This window comes from Palaemon carinicauda, chromosome 6, assembly GCF_036898095.1.
Source record: "Palaemon carinicauda isolate YSFRI2023 chromosome 6, ASM3689809v2, whole genome shotgun sequence".
Taxonomy (NCBI): Eukaryota; Metazoa; Arthropoda; class Malacostraca; order Decapoda; family Palaemonidae; genus Palaemon; species Palaemon carinicauda.
The window spans coordinates 21,655,615-21,662,123 of record NC_090730.1 but is presented as its reverse complement, the minus strand read 5'-3'; positions in this window follow the sequence as shown (position 1 = coordinate 21,662,123).

The following is a 6,509-nucleotide window of genomic DNA, read 5'->3' as shown; positions in this document are numbered from 1 at the left end:
AGTTTGAATACAAATGATTGTTAATAAAATTCAAATTCTAAAAGCTCTCATAATACAAAAAGTTTAGTTTGTATATATTTTTCACACAGGAAAATGTCAGGTTTCTTCCATACATAGAGTTTAAGTTAAGGTTAATCTAAATTTATTCTAAGTTTAATGTATACTAGTATCAAACATTATAAATACTGGTTTTATTTAGACAAGCAAAAATAAGCCTCTTGGTATAAAAGAGTCTATACCCATTAAGTTTTTTGCTTCAAGAAGTATGTCTTAAGTCCTGTCCGCACGATCGAGCATGCTCGATGGGCAAACAGTGATACCATACCACGATAGGGATTGAGAATGATCGTTGATGACGTTAGAAGTGGGGAAAACTAAAGGCAGGGATCTGGCAACACTATATGATGCCAGATCCCTGTCTGTGGTTTACCCGCTTCTGAAGTCATTAACCCTTATTCTTACTAACTATTTTGGTCTGGTATCACTGTTTGCCCATCCGGCATGCTCGATCGTGTGGATAGGGCTTTAGGCAGACTGCCATACTTTGGTATTCATTAGGACTACCTTCATCTACCACCACATTACTACACAAACATAGGGTATGGCTTTCATAGTAGCATGCCTTGATCTTTACCCAGGTAACCGTAAATGTAATTATCATAGAAAAGTAGGTTGAAAAGCATTTCAGCATATGTTAATACTTGGAGTTATCACAGTTGTAGTAGTACCATTTCACTATCTTACTGCCTCTTAGGAAAAAGGAACATAGTTAAATCATTTGACCAATGAGCATCTTTTTCATATCTTTGGACATCATAGCATGCACAAGGATTGGCTTGCATCTAATCATACTGGTCAGTGCAGAATACTATTCTGCCATTTTTTTTTTTTTTGTGTTGAGTTATACTGATCAGCAGGTCAATTTTTATTTAGTCTAGTCATAGTAATCAATGCGGAAGGTGAAAACTGTTATATATATATATATATATATATATATATATATATATATATATATATATATATATATACACACACACACACACACATATATATATATATATATATATATATATATATATATATATATATATTGTCTAGTCATACTGATTAGCACAGAAGGCGAATTCTGTTATTTTCAAGGCTTCCTATAGCTTGAAAATAGTAAAAACGCCATTCATATTTCTTGTGATGTACAGTATTTGATCTTGGTCTGGCAGATGTTTTAACCACAGATAAGACTATACTATTCGAACATAAGAATATTATTGCTTGAAGAAACTGTGATAAGTACGCCAAGGAAAATGTTTTATTAATATTTTATAATTATCATTACTAGTAATATATAATGGTCCAGGTCTGGGCACCCCCCAAAAAAATTATACTGTAGTCTCATAGTCTGGGAACCAAAATATAATATAACATATATTACGGCTGGCAAGCTACACACCCCTCTCGAGTTCCAAACTCACCTGTTTGTTTTTACATTAAGTTTGTTACACTCGAAAATATTGACACATGAGCTCTGAGACAGTTATATAACTCCAAGACAGCAATATACAAAAATACTGAATACCCGAAAGTCTCTTAAGTACACTCAAAACAAAACAGCAATTAATATTGTGATCTATTCAAACAACTTCTTACTTCTATTCATTAACAGGATACGAGCGGGTATGAAATAAACACTGGTGATTGAAGTAAACTCTTTAAAAAAATAAATATATTCTATAAAAATTACAACACTTTGAAAGAGTTTGCATAAAAACAAAAAATAAATCACTCGAAATATTAAGTCTGAAAAAAACTTAGATTAAGCCAAAAAGGTTATGCTCTGAAAATCATATAATCACTTGACTTGAGCTATTAAATATGCATAAAACCTTAGACTGAGACAAAAGAAATTAATTGCACTCTGAAAATTATATAATCACTTGCCTCGAAATATTAAATCTACATAAAAGCCTTAAACTAATAAATAAATACTTATGAAAATTATACAATCACTTGCTTCACTTGAAATTAAATTTTACACAATTCATTAGTCTAGACACTTATTAAAGAAATTGCATAAAGTAACTGATAGATTTACGTATTTAGCTCACATGAAGTTAACCAGGTAACGTAACAAATATACTTCATGTTTCTTACTTGCACAGAGCCAGGTACAAGAAATTTACACAATACCAACGCTCACAACAACACCATACATTTAAAATTTCTGGCAATTTTTACACGATATATGCTGGGCACAAAATCACTTTGGAGAGGGCACACTAAAGGCACTTGGAGAAAGAGAGAGGTTACTTTTGGCTCTTTCACAGGACGGCTGTTTCTCTTCTGCTCCACGCATCCCTGGGGGCGCTTATATATGAATTAGCTACTTCCAGAAGATTCTAGATCCGAGGTTTGGAAGTTTGGGGGTTGGCCTAAGGGCGTAAGGATTGCCAATGATTACACTCTCGGACGCGTACCAACGCGACAACGGGACAACTCTCTCTCATAGCTCCGCCCACCTTTGTCCTCGGAAATAAAAAAAAAAAATCTAACACTAGCGTTTCCTAGAACCTTCCAAAACACGTGGCAAATATAAGAATTGCGTATTTTTTCACAACATGATGCAATACCTCATAAAATATATAAAAAAGATTTACGTAAGCCCTCATTCATATCTCGTATAGATCATATAGCACTCTTAAATAAGTTACGTAAGACTTCGTAACAAAATACATGAAATAAAAATTTAATTCTTAAAATAACGTAAATTTACTCATACTGACTTGGATGAAAAATACAATGAAAATCACCTCTTAAATAAATAAATGAAATATATAAATAAAATACAATAGTAAATTATTTACTCTACACTAGACCAGCTTTGTATGGTACAGTCTAGGATGATCTGAATTTAAAAGGATGGTCAGAATTAGGAAAAATGTTATGCAACATGCATGAGGAGGTAAATGGACCACAAGTTCTTGACAATAAATAGGAAAAGAATCAGCAGCTGAAAACCAAACAAAAGAATAATAATGGAAAAAAGGCAGAATGAAAGAATTAAAGCATTTCTTCAAAAAAAAAGAAAAAAAAATGATCACTGAAAATCATAAAAGTCTTTCTCAATAAGCCAATGTTTGGTGCAATTGAAGACGAAACAGATCGAATGTATTTATCAAAAGTAAATTTGCAATCCAGAATTGCACCTAAATTTTAAAGGTGTCATATAGAGTTAACAAAATTTTATCAATGCAGAGATCTGGATGTTGAGACCCACTGTCTTCGACCTACTTACAATCACACTGAATTTTGTTAAGATTCAACTTCATGCCCCATAATTTGCACCATGACATTAATTTTAGCTGGCATTCTATTAAGGGATTCAACAACCCAAAATTTCTATTCAGGGGATGGAATTGATGCAAGGAGAGCAGCGTCATCAGCAAATGCAACAAGCTTGTTTTCTAGGCCAAACCACCTATCATGTGTATATACTGTAGTATAAAAAAAAAATGGGCCAACAACACCACCCTGAGAAACACCAAATATCACATTCCAATACTCACTATTGGTGCCCATCAACAACAACTCTTTGCAATCTCTTACTTAAAAATTCAATGGTGAATGTTAAGAAAAGACCCACCTACTCCAAAATGTTTGAAATTGAAGACAAGAACCTCATAATTAACATGGTCAAATGCAGCACTAAAATCAAGGCAATTCATACTAACTGCCTGACCATAATCAAGGGGTTCCATACATCATGGGAGATTGTAAGACCAACATCACATGCTTCAATGCCTTTGCAGAAGCCAAATTGTAAACTAGGAAACAGATGATTACTTTCAAAATACCTATTTAGACGTTTTATCAAAAGATATTCCAAACTTTCTGACAAACCAGTAAATGATGGTAAGGTAGATGCTTTAAAATATGGCTTATGTTTTGATATTTTATAAGGAAACTTGGATATGTTAACATTAGGAATTTAATTTTCATTAAAACAAGTTTAATTACATAGTTCTGAAGACCACAATTGAGCTATAGTTAAGATATTTTTCAATAGATTCTATGGATTTTCTTTATTCTCATATTTTGAAGAGATGAATCATTAGATGGAACAAAATCTGATAAATTTAATGTATATTTGATATGTTACATTCAGCTGTTATGCACAGCGTAGATTATGTAGAATTTGTTTAGTTGGTTTACAAAAAAAAAGTAAAACAATAACAGCAAATGAAAATAATAGCAAGCATTCATAAAAAATAACTATATTTAAGATTTAACTGATGGACTTACAATATTATACAAGGTCCACAGAATAATCAGAGCACACCAAACTAAATAATAATATGCAAAAGTTCTTACAGAGATGTAGGTCTTGACTTCATAAATTTTCAATGCAGCGAGAGACAGAAAACGACGCTTAGTTTTGGGCATAAAAATTGATATGCAGGAACACAGATTCTGATGAATAAGTTCCAAGTTTTATTTATCTTCTTCAAGGATTATATTGCTTCAAGTTCAATATGAAATTCCTGGTCACAGCGGGTGTAGCTGAAATACCTCCACACACGAGCAGTGTTCAATCAAGTCTATCCTCTAACCTGTCACCCATTCTCTTTATTGGGATCTGGTTTCTCTAAAGATTTCTGGAGCCTACAGGACTAACATTACATGACGCCATGACAGGGATCCACTCTTGATTCTTCCTGCAGAACTTACGCAACACACCTGTCAGACAGCTGGTGTTGAAGTAGTTATGAGAAGTATCTAGAATATGGCAATGTTTTTAAATTGAAGCATTATTATTTTTACACTGATATTCAATAGGTAAAAATAAGCATTTTTCATAGGTCTTATATTACAATATACGTAAATTTAATGTACACATAAGAAATATAAAAACCAACAAATCCTTATTAGACATACAGGTAGAACTTTGAGCCTTCTGCTGAGTCTCAGTACTCAAAGAAAACAGAGTAGAAAATCAGGATTGAGAACCTCCAACCCCTGATCAAGAACTGGCTTTTTAACCATCTTCAGTTAGACATCAACTTTCTCTTCTACCAAGTCATTACCAAGAAAACATTGAACACCATTAATAGGCAACTGGATACAACACCAACAATAATAGGCCCTAGTAACCAGTCACAATGAAAATTCATGCAATGCAAGAAAATCCTAAAATGGTCACCACCAACCCCACGAACGTAAGCATATTCCCAAATAAACGAACACTCAGTCACAGGGATAACTTCCCTCAAAACTAATGATTGGGCACAACCAATATCATGTATGATGCAAACACGGCGCAGTTAACTACCATCAATACTAACAAAACCCTGGCAGAATATGGATGGAAAACTTTGTCAACAGGTCTGCAATTAACAGACTTCTTGTTAAAAACGTGGTAATCTGCAGTGTTAACTTCTTCTTGTAGCACACTATAGCGAGACTTAAATAGCATTATAAGAATAACAGTTTTAGCTCCTTTCCTTTTCAATATGAAACATTTAGACACTGTGTGACCTGGTTTCTTACAATAATTACATATTACAGAACTGCTATTAATAGAATTGCTATTCAAACTGCTGCTTTGAGACTTCGACAAGAGAATCAGAACTACAACTTTGATCTACAACATCGGTATTAGCATGTATATCTGTGTCCCTATAGTCTTTGACTGATTAAACTTTTTCTCATTAGATCTCGACTCCTTGTAAGCCAGTACATGATCATCAACACATAGGCTACCGCTGTTTCACGAAGGGTAGATAATTTTCTCTCACTTAAATAAACCTTAATATTCGCACTAACAGGATTCTTAATCTTTCAAAATCCTCCCCACACACTGCTGCTTTACACAATTTATCAAACCAATCTGATTGGTCCCTACTAAATTTTATATGTCTGCTTATCTTGTTTTGTCCAACTCCTATAACCTTTGGAGTTAGTCCATAGGCCAACTCCTATAAACTTTGGAGTTAGTCTATAGGCCTGTAAAATAGCATCTCAAGAATTTATAATCATCAACTCTATCCTCAGGAATGGAAGTGTATACCTTTTGTGCCATACCACGCAAAACTCCTTACAACACATGAGCCCAATTTTCTGCTGGCCACTTACATTTTTAGCTCTCCTCTCAAAACAGACAACATATTCATATTAATCCTTTTCATTAAAAGGAGGCAAAACTATATAAATTAAAATATCTTATCTAAATTTATTTGCATCATTAGAATAGCCTGTTTAATTTATTTAAGCTCTGACTCTTTTCAGACATTAATCTCACGAACCTTTATTTCAGCTTCAATTTTGAATTTCTCACACTCAGCCTCTAACTGTTCACACTTAAAATCAGCTTCTCTACTTTCACGCTCAGTTTCTAACTGTTCACGTTTAACTTGGCTTCTAATTTTAATTTCTCATGCTCAGCCTCTATTCTAAGTTTTAAAATTCTATAGCTGATAAACCTAAAACCACAGATTCACTATTAAACTCGTCTATCA